At 36.0% G+C, this 18,876-nt stretch overlaps 1 pseudogene; it reads left to right on the top strand.

Moving 5' to 3' along the window:
* The first annotated feature begins 734 nt into the window (after nucleotides 1-734).
* Nucleotides 735-18,424, top strand: LOC123384331 (annotated as a pseudogene).
* Nucleotides 18,425-18,876: the final 452 nt, after the last annotated feature.

Genomic DNA, 18,876 nt, shown 5'->3' with positions numbered 1-18,876 from the left:
AAATAAGATAGTCTTCTTTTTTAGAAACACTTCTATTATTAGTTTCAGCTTGTGGTGGGTTGAATTAGTAGGTGTTTTATATATAAACATTTATATCACATTATTTATGTTATATCATATATATTGTATGCACTAAATTATGCATGTGCCTATACATTTGTGTATATTTATGTGTGCGATATATATGTGTGAGCCACAGCTCCCAGTGGCTGTATGATCATGAGTATAAACAGTCCATACACTGACAATCAGTCTGTTCTTCACTTTCAGTACACTAGTCAATAAATTACATGAGCTATTCAACAGTTAACTATAAAGGAACCTTGTAGGGGGGCCTGGATGGCTCACTGAGCCCAGTCTCTGGCTCTGTGCGGACAGCATGGACCCTGCTTGGGATTCTTTCTCTGCACCTCTCCTACTTGTGGTTTCTTTCTATCTCTCTCTTTCTCCCAAAATAAATAAATAAAATTTTAAAAATACTAAAATAAAATAAACTTGTTGATTATTTTGCCCAAGTGTAGGCTAATGGAAGTGCTCTGAGCATGTTTAAGGTGGGCTAGGTTAAGCTATGATGGTTGATAGACTAGGTGTATTAAGCAAATTAAAAAAAAATTTTTTTAATCTTTATTTCTGAGACAGAGACAGAGCACGAGTGGGGGAGGGGCAGAGAGAGAGGGAGACACAGAATCCAGAGCAGCCTCCAGGTTCTGCGCTGTCAGCACAGAACCCCACGGCGGGGGGGGAGTAGCGGCTCAGACTCAACGAACTGCGAGATCATGACCCCAGCCGAAGCCGGATGCTCAACCAACTGAGCCAACCAGGCGCCCCAATTAAGTAAATTTTTAACTTACAATACTTTCTTTTTTTAAAACTTACTTATTTTGAGAGAGAGAAAGAGAAAGCATGAGCAGGGGAGCGGCAAAAAGAGAGAAGGAGAGAGAGAGAATCCCAAACAGGCTCAGGACTGTCAGCACAGAGCCCAGCATGGGGTTTGATCCCATGACCCATGAGATCATGACCTGAGCCAAAATCAAGAGTTGAATGCCCAATGAACTTAACCACCCAGGTGCCCCAAACTTAGGATATTTTCAATGTACAATGGTTTTTATCAGATGTAACCCCATCATAAGCCAAAAAAGATTTGTCTATATAATCTCATTTCTTATTTTGTTCCAGTTACTTGACGTTTTAGGTTATATGATAGAGATAAAACACAGAGCTATATATGAAAATATCTTTTACCTGTAAATAACTTTTATCTAGGTAGGTTTTTTAAAAAGAATCTTTAAAAAGTGTACACTGTCTGAAGAACTTCCATGTATTATAGTTAAGGTTTAAGGTTACACAGTAAATTGATGATTTTTTTCCAGTAAATGAAAAATTATGTGACCTTCAGGATATAAAATTGGAAAAGTAAACCCTAAAACACAGAGACAAATGGAAACATACCCATATTTTTGTTAAATATTCGTTAATAGCTTCATTATCTGCTACTCGAATGACCTGGCATGCATTTTCTAGGATTATTGTTTCCATGTATTCTTTTAAAAGCATGCATTACTTTAAAAGCAGAAGAAGGCTATTTTGAAAATATCATTTTAACATATTGAAACTGATTAACAGGAAATTGAGAAATGGTGAGAAATTACTTTTCTCTTTCATTTCTGTTTAAGAGAAAAAGCCCAAACATAGCTTTCAATAAATATTCCAAGTAGACAAATAAATAGAAAAATACAACATTGTCATCTTTCACAAAACCACTAAGGTATGTTCATTCTTATTTATGTTAATTTATGCAGGAAAACCCATAAGGGCTATAAATACACTGTGGACGAAGAGTATGGAGGAAATACGGATTTGGGTCCTTTTGGGAAATTAGAGGAACACCATGTTAATTTTACCATGATAAATCTCTTTAATAATTTCACATTGCTTAGGTAATTGATTTATGAATATAACTAGTATCCCAAAGTAAAATACTGTGTGGTTTGTACTATTATCATTTTCAGAATTTAATAGATGAGGAAACCTGAAATTAAAAGGTCACAAATCTTTCAGAATCCTTTAGCTAGGCAAGTATATAGTCGTTATGAGAATCATCGATTATTTTTTTCATATTCAAAATTTCAACACTCTTTCACCCTTCCATGAGGGATTTATAGTTAACTTGAATTTATAAAGAATTTTCTTATAACATTTTTTAATGTTCATTTATTTTTGAGAGATAGAGACAGAACACAAGCAGGGGAGGGACAGAAGGAGAGGGAGACACAGAATCCAAAGCAGGCTTCAGGCTCCGAACTGTCCGCACAGAGCACAACATGGGGCTTGAACTCACAGACCACAAGATCATGACCTGTGTGGAGAAATCAGACATTCAACCGACTGAGCCACCCAGGAGCCCCGTATAAATAATTTTCTTAGATGTTAATTTTTATTTTAAAACAGCATGGCACATACATTTTTTTTTTTATAAATGAAGATCTAAAACCACTTAAATATTTGCTTATTTCTAAATAAATTTTATTGGGGAAGCTCCTAAATACTGCATATGGATGTTTAATTTTTGCATGACCAATTCTTTACATGATGCTATTTTACTTGAATAAAATCTTCATGAGGGAAATTATTAGGTATAATCTTTATTATATTAAGTACTTAAAATATTTACATTTTTAATAGTAACCAACAAATATATTTCACTATGAATGGTAAAAATCATAAGACATTTTGTTATAACCCCCTTTTATCCATGAGAATTTATACTGTAACAACATATATATACATGTCATACATCTATATATAGATGTATATAAAATATCTATCTATCTATCTATACATATATATATATGTTTTAGTTGGCCTCCCAGAAGTATAGGTACTATCTTATAATAATGACCAAACCAAACAAAAGAAGATAAACAACAGCAAATAAATAAATAAGTAAATAAATAAATAAAATCTTAATTTTAGTGTTGATCAAAAAATGAAGAGAAAAATAAAGCAAGTTTCACCATAGGTTTCACCGAACTATGAGCTTTTTCACTGTGCAGAAATTTGTTCTTCAGAGATAGGTTTGGGGATAGAATTGGTCATCATTCCCAGGCTTAATTTACTGTTTTTTTCCTGCAAAATCTGAAAAGCACTTCCTAATTTCTTAAATTCAAAGTGAAGGAATAAGAGTAGAACAAAATATAAGTAGTAATAAAAGGAATATGTTGCATTTTCTCGAGAGGACTACAAATCTTTCAAAGGCAACAAATATCCTCATCATCTGCCAAAGCACTAGGAGTGATGGGGTTCCACCTTTGCGAGGACCAGAACCAGACATGCATGATTCTATCCAGGCCAACTCCTGTCAATAGATTACCAGCTCTTCTGATTCTAATCTGATTCTAAGTCACTCGTCTCTTCCCTAATTTTCTCAGTGTCAGCTGAATTTTCTTTGCCTTTTGCATAGCTGCTTTCTTTCTCCTCACTACCTTTCTTCCTAAACTCATAAATGAGTTTAGTACTGCTAGACTCTACATATGCACATCATGTATCCGGGCTAGTGCTTTTCCTCTGTTGATCTACACATCGTTGTTTCTGCAATAATAACACATCTCCTAAACAAACACTGAACTGGATGTTTCCAACATATTGTTTCTGAGGAAACATTGAAAATCCAAATTCAGGTGCATTTTGACTACCGAAAAAAAAAAAAAAAAAGATGGGGCACTTGGGTAGCTCAGTCTGTTAAGCATCCAACTCTTGATTTTCAGCTCAGGTCATTATCATGGTGTGTAAGTTCAAGCCCTACATCAGGCTCCACGCTGAGAGTGTGAAGCTTGCTTGGGATTTTCTCTCTCTCTCTGCTTCCTTCCCTTTCTCCCTTCCCCTACTCACATACTTACTCTCTTAAAATAACTAAATAAACATTGGAAAAGAGAGAAAAATTATTGTTTATGTGTTAATAAGTTTCAACATCAAATTGTGGTAAGGGAAAATGACATATTGTCCTCTAAAAGCTCTTTCAGGGGCGCCTGGGTGGCTCAGTCGGTTAAGCGGTTAAGCGTCCGACTTTGGCTCAGGTCATGATCTCGTGGTCCATGAGTTCGAGCCCCGCGTCGGCTCTGTGCTGACAGCTCAGAGCCTGGAGCCTGTTTCAGATTCTGTGTCTCCCTCTCTCTGACCCTCCCCCGTTCATGCTCTGTCTCTCTCTGTCTCAAAAATAAATAAACGTTAAAAAAAAAAGGATTTCTTAAAAGCTCTTTCAGAAATAAGACTAATGTTTGGAAATCAAGTGAAATCAGCTCAAGGAAATAGTTTCTGTTAAATACCAACTTAAGTTTTAACTAGGAGGAGACAAGTGTTGAGTCTGTCTTCTTAAATTGCTAATAATGACGGCGATTATAGGTAGCCATACAGAAATTAGTAGCAAGCCATGTTTTCTTGTTTTGTTCTATGGGTTTGGAATGGGAAAAAAGGTATGAGATCAAGGGGCATGTATTAAAAGATCAAACAACAGAAAAGAAATTAACAATGAGAAGTCAAGATCATCTGATGGACGGGCCTAGATAAACTTGTTTATAGATTCACAGATGCTATGTTTTTATTTTCATTCTTTTTTCCAAATGTCATTATAGTATTAGTATTATAGTCCTGGGATCATGGAAACAAAAAAAATAGATCTTAGATAATATGTGAAATATTTCACAAGCAATTAGAATAAAATTCTGAGAGGTCTCCAGGGTAACTATGCTAGTTACTGACAAAATCTGCCAAGTTAGGCCCGGAATCCAAGTTCAAAGTCCTTTTCATTAGGACAGAGTCTTTCCATGTAATTGAAACTTAATTAAAAGAAATCACCATTTTAATGAATATTTACCTTGATTTTATTCTCTCTGTAAGAGGTAGAATATTTTCAGGAAGAAATAAAAATTTAGTTTTAGATAACTTTTTTGTGAGATATCTATGCCAAGGTATTAAATAGGAATTTGAATAGATCACTTTAATTTCAGAATTGAGATCTATCCTCAAAATTCTGAATATGTACATGACATTGGAAGCCATAAACGCTAATGAGAGAGTCTGAGGATAGAATAAAGATAAAGAGAGGGACTCAAAGAGAGTCCTAAGGAACTCTTCTTTTAATTATTATTTTGTGCCTTTAAATTCTTAGGACATAGAAAGGTGTTTGATAGAATTTCAAACCAATGGATGAAATAATTGTAATCCATTAAAAACAGAAAAACCAGAAAATGAAAATAAGTAGGAGGATATAGAAGGTAAAGAAGCATCAGAGAAGTCTAGAGCCACAGAACCCAAAGGAAGAAAGGAATTTGGGGAGTGAACCAACGGGGGAAATGCTACTGAGATCAAGTGTGGTGAACTTGAACAAATCATATTGGATATAGGACCTCCAGAAAATTTAGTAACATGGGTTTGGGTAAAATGGAGGGGGAAAACAAGATTGTAGAAATAAGTCATAATCCTGCTCCCAAGGTATTTATAGTCTATGGGGATAAAGGAAAGGAACATAAAAATAAATTAATTACTACAATAGACTGAGACAATCTTGCAACAGAAAAAAGCACAAGGCGCTATGTGGCTTTTTGGACTACAGAAGCTTGTAGATCATAATAGGATTTCTTGGAAAAAGTGATGATTGAATTGAGTCTTAAGGACCAGAGGGATAAACTACACAGAGTAGCAGTTATAGATGAACAATGGGGATGTTTACTAGTGCATTTCAGGTAGTAAAGACAAAACCAGAAATATGAAGGTGGACCTAGTGAACTCAAGTTGTTCAGTGAGATGCTAGTGTGTATTATCAATCATGGTACTAAAAACTTCTTGGTTTCCTGCCATGACCCTCACTATTTCAGTCTAGTCCTATATACATATATACATGCATATGTATATACATGTATATATGTATATATACATATATACATGCATATGTATATACATGTGTATATGTATATATACATATATATTCTTTATTTTTGAGAGAGAGAGAGAGAGCTAGTCAGAGACACAGAGAGAGAGAGGGAGGCACAGAATCTGAAGTAGGCTCCAGACTCTGAGCTGTCAGCACAGAGCCTGATGTGGGCCTTGAACTCACGAACTATGAGATCATGACCTGAGCCAAAGTCACATGCTTAACCAACTGAGCCACCCAGGCATCCCTCTAGCCCAATATATTTTAACTGAAAATAAAAAATACAACTTCACTCATAAGGTTTCTAACTTTGAGCAGTAACTAATACCTTTAAAGGATCTAAAATAACATTTCCTTGAAAGGAAATGACATTAAAAGGGAATCAGCACTGGGGGGCCTAGGTGGCTCAGTCGGTTAAGCATCCCACTTTAGCTCTGGTCATGATCTTGCGGTATGTGAGTTCGAGCCCCGCCTCGGGTTCTGTGCTGACAGCTCAGACCCTGGAGCCTGCTTTGGATTCTGTGTCTCCCTCTCTTTCTGCCCCTCCCCAGTTCACACCCTGTCTCTCTCTGTCTCTCTCTCTCAAAAATAAAACAATATATCTTAGTAATTCTATCATTGTTATATCATTGTGGGGATACACTAGTGAAATGATTTTGCATTTATTTTCTGGTGAGGTAGTGAGGAAAATTCATGTAGAATCATAAGTTTTCATGTATATACAAAAATGGGCATATAGATCCCTAATGGAAAATGATAGAAATGTAAGGACAACTTGGGAATCTAATCAGCAAATATTATTGAAGAAGGGTACTTACAAAAATACACAGCTTTTCATGAAAATATGTACTATACAGCTAGATATCTTGGGTATATAATCAAGGTTTTCTTCTTATTAAATGTTATATCAGACTTTCTTATAACTGAGACTTTGAGGATGGTATATTTATCTAATTTTTCTGTTCATCATCTGTGCATTGTTTAAGGAGGGTAAACACCTGCACTTACAAAAAAAAAGATTTATGTGAAATTTTAAAAGGTAAATCATAAATGCTTATCTCTAAGTATGTAAGAACAGAAATGAGAAATTATGCCACCCATATCTTACATCAGTCACAAATTACTATATTATTTTCCATTCCAATCTGACATTTACCAAAAATCCAATATTCTAAGATCAAATATTTATTTTAGAATGCCTGATGTATGTAGCATTTTACAAAGCAATATCACAAAAGTCCAACTCTATGTTCAAAGAAATTTTCACGTGGCCAATGAAAAAGAATATTCATCTCTAATGGACATGGTTTTCTGTAGGTAATAAGTCTAGATTTCAACTTTTGAAAGATAAATGCAAGACTTAAAGCTTAGAAATATGTGATGGGGAATAAAATAAAATAAAATAGAAAAGTTATATTACTCTAAATACCAAGAAAAAAATTCACAGACGGATGAATGGGTGGTATTAATATAATTTACAGAAAATTGAGAAACATGATGAAAAGATGTGAAAAAAAACTCATAGAAATAAAATCTGAAAATTTTAGTTAACTGTGAATGGTGTAACCTGTACTAAAAAGACAAAAATGGTAGGTGAGTTAGAGGGTGACAGAATAATAGGAGGATGCTATGCTTGTATTGTCCCTCAAACACAGCTGGATAAATATCAAATCATTCTGAATGCCCAAGAGATCTATCTGAGCGCTAAGAGAACAAACTACATAACTAGCTGGAGAGAAGAGGCCACATAGTGAAAGATAGGAAGTGTGGAGATGTGATTTGGGGGAGAAAAGGATCATGGGTGCTGTGGAGGGTGGAAGCGATCCCTTATCACAGAAAGAGGAGAGACAGAGACAGACAGAGACAGAGAGAAACAGCAGTGTATGGAGGATCGCATAAGAGAAACACTTCCCCAAACATTGCTGACTGGGAAAACGAAAAGGGATGATTAGTGTGAGAGTTTAAGACCAACAGAGCTCAAAGACCAGAGTTTTAGACTTCTGTGCCAGTGGCCTGATGTGGAGCCTGGCAGGCACAGTTGGTGGTCCTGTGGAGGAGGGCAGAGGTCTGAGAGCAGGTTGTACAATCTGAGGATCTCCTGGGATGCGCTGGGAAAGATTTTCCCCCTTCCTGCAGTGCATCTGACAGAGGTGGCTTTGCCTCTCAGGGGACAAAAGAGACAATGGGTGCCATTGCTCCCCCATAAGGCTGCTAAGGCTGCTAGCTAACTCAGACTTAGGCTTTTTTGCTGCACTTGACTTTAGAGTCCAAACTCTTGTGCATTGGTGCAACTGCTCTTCTGGGACAAACTGGCACCAGTCCCAGCACAGGAAGCCCCTCTCCCAGAGGATCAGCATGAGTTTGTGCCATGTTAGGTCCCTTAAGTTTGGAGTTTTAAATCTCAGCTACATTACTGAGATAAAATACAGATTCATAGCACTGCCAGGCAGGCAGGTGCCGTGGACACAGACAGAGTGAAGGTAGGGATCTGAGGGATACCTGGGACACACAAGGGGAGATTATTTGCTCCTCAGTAACAGCTTCCTAGACAGCCTTGGGCACAAACTTCCCACTTCAGGGACAAGAGGGAGGGCTGGTGCTGTTTTTTTTCTCCCCTATCCATTAACACTAATTGGCTTCTGTGACCAGAAAAGTGCCAAAAGTGGAAACCTGAGCTGCTTACATCAAGTCCTGCCCCCCTGCACTCTGCAGGTGCTTCTTTACTAGGGGAAGTGTTCCTGAAATCCAGAACAGCAGGCCCCTCCCCCAGAAGACCAGCATATACCCCCTGCACCCACCAAGTCTACTGACCATAGAGTTCTGCAAAGCTGTAGCTGTAATGGAAATAGGATCAGGCCTTTTTTAAACAAGCAAACCAGAGCACATCTATTTAAAATTCGCCACATGCTGCACAAGGTCCAGACACTCCCCACTGTAGGCAAGGAGATACTCTGCAGAGAACTGACCTGAGGGAAAGAGCAGCCAAAACATAACAGCAAAATGTGTACAGCATACACCAGAAACACTTCTTGAAGCACCAGGCCTTGGACAGTATATGACCTCTTCTTAATATAGCATTACTCTCAGGAGCAGGAAACATAACAAACTTTCCCAACACACAGAAGACAAAGACCTAGACAACATGCCAAGATGGAGGAATTCATCTCAAAAGAAAGAATAAGAAAAGGTCATGTCCAGAGACCTAATAGAAACAGATATAAGTAATATGTCTGATCCTGAATTTAAAACAACGATCATAAGAGTACTAGCTAGGCTTGAGAAAAGCATAGTAGACGCCAGAGAGTACCTTACCATATAAATAAAAGACCTAAAACTAGTTAGGCCAGAATAAAAAAATGCTATAACTGAGATGCAAAAATGATCTAATGACCACAAGGATGGAAGAATCAGAGGAACAAGCAAGTGATATAGAAGGCAAAATTATGGAAAATAATGAAGGTGAAAAAGAAAGAAAGAAAAATGTTAGATTACAAATATAGACTTAGGAATTCAGTAACTCCTTAAAGAGTAATAACATTCATATCATAGGAGTACCAAAAGAAAAAGTTAGGGAAAAAATACCAGGTTTATTTGAGAAAATTATAGCTGAAAACATCCCTAATCTGGGGAAGGAAACAGACATCCAAATCCATGAGGCACAGAGAACTCCCGCCAAAATCAACAAAAGTAGGTCAACACCAAGACGTATCAGGGCAAAATTTGCAAAATACAGAGATAAAGAAAAATTCCTAAAAACAGCAAGGAAAAAGAAATCCCTAACTTATAAGGGAAGACAAATATGGTTAGCAGCAGACTTCTCCACAGAAACTTGTCAGACCAGAAGGGAGTGGCACAATATATTAAACATGCTGAATGGGAAAAATATGTAGACAAGAGTATTTTATCCAGCAGGGCTGTCATTCATAATAGGAGAAGAGAGGGTTTCCCAAAAACTAAAGAAGTTAGTTCTTTTAGTTTCCCAAAAACTAAAGAAGTTAATTTATGCTACTCAAAGGGTACAAAAATACTGATTTGAAAGGACACATGCATCTGAATGCTTATAGTAGCATTATCAACAATAGCTAAATTATGGAAAGAGCCCAAATGTCCATTAACTGATGAATGGATAATGAAGATGTGGGGTACACACACACACACACACACACACACACACACACACACACAGTGGAATATTATTCAGACATTAAAAAGAGTGAAATCTTGCCATTTTCAACGATGTGGATGGACCTAGAGCATATTACACTAAGTGAAATGAGTCAGTCAGGGAAAGACAAATACCATATTATTTCACCCATATGGAATTTAAGAAACAAAACAGATGAGCATAGGGGAGTGAAAAAAAAAAGACAGAGGGAGGTAAACCATAAAAGAGACTTTTAACTATAGAAAACAAATTGAGGGCTGCTGGAGGAGAGATGGATGGGGCATGGGCTAAATGGGTGATGGGTATTAAGGAGGGCATTTGTTATGAGCGCTGGGTATTATATGTAAGTGATGAATCACTAAATTCTACTCCTGAAACTAATATTACACTCTATGTTAACTAAGTAGAATTTAAATAAAAACTTGAAACATTAAAAAAATTAAAAATACCAAAAATACTATATATGTATATTACCCTTATGACAGTGAAACAAATTATATACTTGAGGTTTTTGTTTTTTTTAAATTTTTTTTCCAATGTTTATTTATTTTTGGGACAGAGAGAGACAGAGCATGAACGGGGGAGGGGCAGAGAGAGAGAGGGAGACACAGAATCGGAAACAGGCTCCAGGCTCCGAGCCATCAGCCCAGAGCCTGACGCGGGGCTCGAACTCCCGGACCGCGAGATCGTGACCTGGCCGAAGCCGGATGCTTAACCGACTGCGCCACCCAGGCGCCCCTATACTTGAGGTTTTTAAGGGAGAAAATCATACAGTAATATCATATAGTAGTCATTAATGAAGTAACATGTCCACTTCTGGGCAACAGATTTTTAAAATGACTATAAGTAATACAAAAGTATTGAAAAATTAAATACAATAATTGATTCAAAATATCTGCTTTTCACTTAACTAGACTTGCTTGACTGGTTACAAAGATGTATAAAATAGAAACCTTATCCTTAAGGAACTTTCCTAATGTAAGATAACATATCCATAGGCAAACAACTGTTAAGCATGTGAAAAATGGTATAAAGGATACATATACCAATAATAAATGTAGTTGATTTGGGAAAACATACTAACCTAGGGTAACTTAAGGTATTACTATTATCTGGACTTATCCCTCAATCTACTATTTCTTGACACCCCTGGAGTCCTGGGATAATGCAATGAGGACAAAGGTCAGTCGTTATTATAGTCTTAGTAAATGCAATGATTCCAGAATCCTCATAGCATCTAAGGGAGCAGATAATACCAGCATCTCCTACTTACTCAAAGTCACATATTACTACCTTGTATATAGGTTTTATGAGTACACTGTGTTATTCTTCTTAATTAAAATCTACTCTTCTTCCATCAAAATTAAAACCCACTTATTTAAAAAAATCATCGGGAGCACCTGGGTAGCTTAGTCAGTTAACTGTCGACTTTGGCTCAGGTCATGATCTCATGATTCCTGAGTTTAAGCCCTGCATTCGGATCCTCTGTCTCCCTCTCTCTCTGCCCCTCTGTCACTCGTGTTCTCTCTCTCTCTCTGTCTCTATCAAAAATAAATAAATAAACATTTAAAAAAATAATCAAAGTGACTAGAAGTATGATCCTTACAAATACGATCTTTATCCCCAGTTTGGAACCATTTATTTGCAATAATTTCATCCAGTCAATACTGTATAATCTGTGGGATTTTGGTATTTGAGCCATTCCGCCTAAACTTAACCAGTCTGGCCCTAACTCTTGAATGCCTTTCAAACCTTTGCAATCGTCCAAGTAGCCTTCTTTGTTTTTAGTGGGTCCTATTAATTGAGAGGGTGTCAAGACCCATTTTGCTGTCTTTTTTTTTCCACCTGATATATAGCAGTTGCTCAGCTAGTTTCTGGATTTCTTTTTGAGGAAATTGTTCCTTATGTTGCTGTAAATTCAGTTTGCTCATGGAAGGAAGTGAGTTCAAGAGCCTGCTTATGTTCCCATATTGAAGGAGAACGCCTATGTCCCTGTGTTCTTTGATTTGTGGCCTCCTTACTTCATCTTCAAAGCCATTCATAGGGGGTTGAGTTCTTCTCATGCTTTAAGTATCTCTGACCTCCTGTTCTGCCACATATCTCAAACTCATGAGTATTCTACAAGTCCTCACTTTTCAAATGTTATCATGTAAAATATCACCTTCTTAATGTACAATTTCAGGAAAATATAACCATTTCTAAAAATACATAAATCTCAGTTTTATATGCCCATATGCAAAGTATAAAGGTGTATAAAACTTAAAAAAATTAAATGTAAGTGATAAAAGTGTTCTGTTATAGAGAAATAAAATAGAGGCGAAATAGATGTAATCCATAATGCTGTCCTTTTAGCTGGATGCCCAGCATAGTTTATCACCGCCCATTTGCATATATTGTATTTTAGAATTTTTGCCAATGGAGAAAATTGTGTATATTTAAATTATGAAACACTTAGTCACATCTTGATACTTTTCTTCAATTCAAGACGTTCATCTTAAAAGAAAATGGTGACATATTCTGTGATCGCTTATAGATCAAACCAGTATTAAACATATATATGCTGTTGGAGACAGATATCAGTAGTATATAATACTGATTATGATTATTATACCAAAATTTTATTTTGTTCTTAGAAATAATGAGCATCTTATCACTGGAAGTATATAAACCCACATGGTATGCTTGTATTTCAGAATGGTTAAGAAGATATTTACAAATGGGGACAAAAAGGTGGATAGACTTTACGATACCTTCTCATACAGAAAATCCATGATCCTTAAATGCTGGATGAAAGAAATAAAACAATAAAGTTACTTTTTTCTTTAACAACTTATCATTAGTTTTAGAAATATGTTTATATTTATGTTATCTATTGTTGCTGTTCTTAAAATATGTCGAAACAGTACTATTTCAGTCTGATTAGAATTTGTTTTAACTCAGTAAAGTTGGTCTAAACATTATGTACCACAGATGAAGAAATAAGTGTTAAAGAAAATTAATGAAGGCATAAACTGCAAGGGAATAGTCAGATCATTTGAGAAACTTATTTCTCTCAAGGGCACTGTTGTAACTGTTAGCACCACGGTCATAGAAAAAGCCCTTGACTCTACCCATTAACCAGCTAAGAGACCTTGGACAAGCTTCATAGTCCCTGGAGGGCTCAGTTCTTTCATCTGTGGCTGAAAGGATTTAGTCAAGATGATCTCTAAGATTATTCCCATATCTATGGCTTCATTATTTCAGGTACCACATAGAACCATATCAAGAGGAGAATATCGTTTATTGACTTGGTTAACTTTCTCTTAAGTAAAAAATTACAGTTAGAATTCCCTGGCCATAATCTTTTGCATATTACCCAAATAGCTGAAAATACAACTTTAAGAATGAAGTTTTCAGTTTTGTTTATAGGCTTTAGTGGAAAAAACCATTTCATGACAAGAGGTAATAAGCAATGCAGCCATTTTTTACAGAAACATAGATATAAAGTTATATATTTTTAGATATTTTCCATCCAATCTCAGCTATAAATGTCTTTATCACCTACAGTTATCTTTGGAATTAAATCTTTTGAGAGATGAATGCTGTAGACTATTTAATGCTTCAGCAGGTTTAGATGCTTATAACTTGTGAAAAGTTAAAATGTTATTTCTTTTATTTCATATCTATTCTAAACTTTTATTGTTGCTTTTGAAACAGATATTTTAGAAACAAAAAGGATGTGAGTGATCATCTAGCCCAATTTTGTCATTTTTAAATCAAGACCACAAATCGTTTTCACTCCTCCCATCAAGAGGTCATAGCTACAGGCCTTGCTGTTGAAGCTCTGAGGTATTCCCTGTGAAAAGCTCCATACACTGAGGTGGTTGCCATGCTGAGGAGGTCACCTGTACAAATTCTGATTGGTGATCGGAGCTGAGGTTAGCCTTCTGCCGTTCCCCATGAAGTATCACATGACGGGAATTGTTTTGGACCCTCTATTCCAGACCATCTGCCAAATGAATACCTCTGAATGACTTCCGTCAAAACTACATGAGGGAGGAGAATCACCCATTTGACTGCTGCTACATTATTGAGTCATAAAATTATGAGATATAATAAGATGATTGTTGTTCTAAGCAACTTAACTTTTGGTTGGTTTTTGTCTTGTTTTTATTTTTACTGCATCAATAGATAAACGGAATTTGGTATATGGAAGTGAGGTGCTAACATTACAAAATCTAAAATGTATGGTTTTGGTCTGGGGACAGGGCAATAGGCAAAGGTCTGACAAACCTTAAAGTGACAAGTAGCGAGGACTCGAAGGAGACTGAACAAAGAAATTACTAAGGGCTGGCAGAAAGTTTGGTAATACTGCCACTGAGGTAACCTGGAAAATATACAGTGTACTTAAAAAACTTGATAATCTAGCTAAGATGATTTCTGAATTAAGTGTTGAAGGTGTTACCTCATTTCTTCCAGTTATCTAGTAAAACTGAGAGAAAAGAAAGATGAAGTGAATAGTCAATTGCTAACAGAATATGGAGTGAATATAAAGGGCTTAGGACAACCAGCAAGTTGTCCTCAAAGTAAGAGATGGTCTCAGGGTAGAGATAAAATCTAATGCACTGCTAGTAGAACACAGCCTGTGGTTGTAAGATCGTTTAAGACTTCAGAAGGATTTAAGGCTGATCTAATGTACCCTCTCAGTAACAAAAAAGAAAAAGGGTATGCCATATAGATGCTCTAAAACAGACAATAGTGCTTAGTGTACAAACAACAGCCTCACAGGAAAACCAAGATAGAGAAGAATTTACCACAAAAAGATTTATGGGTTTGGTTTTGTCTAATGAAATAGATTAGTAATTAACACCCAAATGGCTCATGAGATGTTAAAGGAATTATATTAACATTGAATAGGACAGAAAGAGTAAAAAGAAAAAATTAAAGTCTTGAGATAACCAAGAAGCAATCTAAGAAAACTAGATTTTGAAAATAGATTTTATGGAAAAGTCTACATTATGTGGAAAAGGAAGTTTTCACCATCCATTTGCATATATTCAATTTTAGAATTTTTGCCAATGGAAAGAAGCCAAGAGCCATGTAGAATTATGCCCAAAGACCAAGACTGAACCTCAGTTGGGAAAGGAAAATATTTGCCATATTATATTTAAGAATTTCTATAGGATAGTGATTGCTATGTGTCTTATTTTCTCCCTTCTGGAAAACGAATATTTACTATGATTATCCTACACCTGTTCCATCTTGGAACATTAGGTGGGTGGAGGACAGATCATTTGTCTTTCCATTTCACAGATCTACAGTCTAAAAGTAACTTTATCCAAGGGAGAAAAAAAAAAACCTAAAACTAAAACTAAAACCAAATTAAATCCAAACTAAAACCAAACTAAAACCAAACTAAAACTAAAACTAAAACTAAAACTAAAACTAAGATACTTTTACAGCTAGATCTGATTTAAATGATGTGATCCTGGACCTTAAACCTGAGCTTCATAGCATAATAGAATGAGACTTCTGGTGATTCTCACATGATGAAGGAAGATCAGTACTGTTGTAAGCAGGGTATGGACTATAATGGTTTCAACATGGAAGCAAATTATTTGAAACTTCTCTCATGGATATGCAGGTCAATGATCCTGCCCCTTGAATATGCACATGGTTGAGACTGCTTCAACCAGTAGGGTATGGCAGAAGTGGTGCTAGAGTGTCAAATACCACGCAACGTTCTCTTTCTTCATTCTTGGCACCCTGATTCACCAATAGAAGAAGTCTCTGCAGCTGCCATACTGAAGAGGCCAAAGGTAGCCATTTTGTTGACAATTCAGCTGAATTCAGCCTTCCAGATTACACCCTCCAAGTTACCATAGGTGTGTGTATGAAACTTACACCTTCCAGTCCAGACTATCTAACAGTTGAATATCATCAAGTGACCTCTACTATGTCACATGGAACAGTAGAATTATGCAGCTGATCTCTGCTGGAAGTTCTGACCCACAAAATTTGTGTGATACAGTAGAATGGTTGTAGGAGCTTTACCGTTAAGTTTTATGGTCATTTGTTCCAAAACAACAGATACCTGGAACATACACTTTCTCCTTTAAAGATCAATCTTTAAAAGATAAAACTGTGGCAAGGAGAAGTGAAGTAATTTATACAAGTTTATGCAATAATATAGGGGCTATTGCAGTGCAAAACCAGGACCTGTATCTTCCTCTTCTTTCCACTGTACCCCATTGTCCTGACGAGTGCATTTTGTTGTGTAATACTATCTTATAATGTTTAGAAATCAAATGGTCAACTTTTTGAAAATCAATCATGTTTCTTTTTAGTTCTTCCTTCTGTTTCTTTCCTTTTACCTGTCTTCTGCTATTTAATGTTTTGAGGCTCTTCCCACATATGAAAATAATAAACATAGGTGAATTCTAATTTTTAGTGGACTTCAAAATCAAAATGCAGGGGAGCCCCTAAGACACTAATTTCGAATCACGGGCGTCTGCGATTACATCTTTTCTGTTTTAAAAACAGCTGTGCTAACCAAAGTGAGACTCATTTTCTAACTTCTCTTGTTAAGACAGTGAGAAATTAGCAACAGTACTTCCTGAAACCATCAAGAAGAAAAATGTCAGTGACATTGCATAGAGATGTAAGTGATACTAAAATAGAAGTTTTCTGTGAGAGGACACCCAAATATGTGAGAAATTTTCGGCTCTTAGTGCCAGTAATTACTACAATGGCTGTATATTTCATAGAAATATCAAGGATTTTATGGTTGAAACTGGAGATCTGACAGGTGCAGGAAGAGGAAGTAACAGTACCTACCTGGCGCAAGAAATTTGAGGACGAATATAGTGACTCTTAAGCACAATGTTAGAGGTGTGGTATCTATGGCTAATAATCTCTCAAATACCAATGGATCTCAGTTCTTCACCTATGCCAAGAAGTTACATTTGGACATGAAATACACAGTATTTGGAAAGGTAATAGATATTCTGGAGACTCTAGATGAATTGGAGAAGTTACCAGTAAATGAGAAGACATATCAAGCTCTTAATGATGTGCTCATTAAGGACATATCTATTCATACCAATCCATTTGTTCAGTAGCTATAATAGACTTGAAAAGATATTTGGCAAACTGTTTGGGGAACACACCTATTCTGGTTTACCCAGTTTTAATTATGCCAAGAGATTTTTATCATCCTACTGCTCATTTACAACTAAAATCTTCTGAACTAGTGGTACCAATGGGACCCAAACAGCTTTTACTCCCATTATTAGAGCATATACTTTACTATAACTATTAACCAATGTATTTCTTTAAGGTTAATTTTTTAGATATCTTCTCTCTAATTTTTTTACATGTAAACATTCATTTAAAAAATAGAAATACATTATTTCTGTGATGAAGACTTAACGTCCTACCTAGTTCTACTCCTGTTCACACTGGCATCCCTTATAACTAGAACTAGAAGCATTTAACATCATCTGCTTTCTGAGCTAGAGTGCATCCAAGCCCGAGATGAAGACTTTATTCAGAGAAATTTAAAAGTTCCAATCCAGCAGATCAGAATTTCCATACTGAGGTAACTTTTTGATAACTCCACTCCTCTCTTGTGGTCTCTTCTTCCAAGTTTGATTTTTGAGATGAAGCCATCCAATAGTCTGTATCAAGTAACTGAGTCTCTCTACCTTGTTTAATCTCATGCCTGAGTTTTGGTTTGGATTTCCTGCACATTTCCCCTATGCACGCAGGATTTTAGTCCCACTCTGTTCTTAGAGATTCTATATTCTAATCTTGTCATGAAAATTTTAGCCCTAAAGTGGGAATTATGCTATTTCTCTCCAATTTCTTTGGCATCTCTGTAATCCTGTCTAGAATCTTTGCTTTAGAACTTAGCTGCCTTAACTTAGTTTTAAGTTACTTAACACCTAACCCCACAGTTTTGCTGGTATTCCTGGAGACTAGTGTGATGGCCTGCCTGCCTGTCCACCTGTCACGATCCATTACTGTTTAGTACTCACCATTGTATTCTCCAGATAAAAAGCTTTGCCTGTCTGGCTAGATTCCCATCACTCGATTCTTGTTCAATTTGCAAGAACTGATTTTATCTCAGTGTTGGCTTTTAGTGTCCCACTTGTATCCACCCTAAACTCTTTCTGCCACTACCGAGTCTGATATTGGTTAGAGGAGAACAACTCTGTATGATCGTTAATACAGAGGCAATTATGTCACTCTAATAATTAAATGCACTGTATCTCAGTTGTTCTAATAAAATTTTAATAAAAATTTTTAAATTTTTACCTTTTTACCTTTTTAAATAACTTATAAGAAGATACTTGTGCTGTTCTTTCTTCTTAGTCTTTGATAAGAATAACAACTGAAGGCTACAGATTCAGAAATTGAATCTTAATATTTTTAATATGTGCATATTTACAAAGGTCACTATTTACGTGACAGGGGTAGTTTTTATAATTGCCTCTAAATAATAGAATTCTCACAGTGGAAAAATATGACATATCTATTTATATATAAAACCACAGCTTTTCTCTGTGATGCAGTGAAGTAAAGCATATGACCATGATGTGGTTAATGTTTTTATTTAAAAAGTTAATAATCCTGAACTGGATTTTTGATCAAGGAACTAACATGACTAAGTACATATATTTATAGAATATATAGAATATATATTATATTTATATTATAATATAATTATATTATGGGTGCCAGGGTTGCTCAGTCATTTGAGCGTCCGACTTTAGCTCAGGTCATGATCTTGCATTTTGTGAGT

The sequence above is a fragment of the Felis catus genome, chromosome A1 (genome assembly GCF_018350175.1).
Source record: "Felis catus isolate Fca126 chromosome A1, F.catus_Fca126_mat1.0, whole genome shotgun sequence".
Classification (NCBI taxonomy): domain Eukaryota; kingdom Metazoa; phylum Chordata; class Mammalia; order Carnivora; family Felidae; genus Felis; species Felis catus.
Note: the sequence above shows the minus strand (reverse complement) of the source record. Positions and strands in the feature narration are given on the sequence as shown.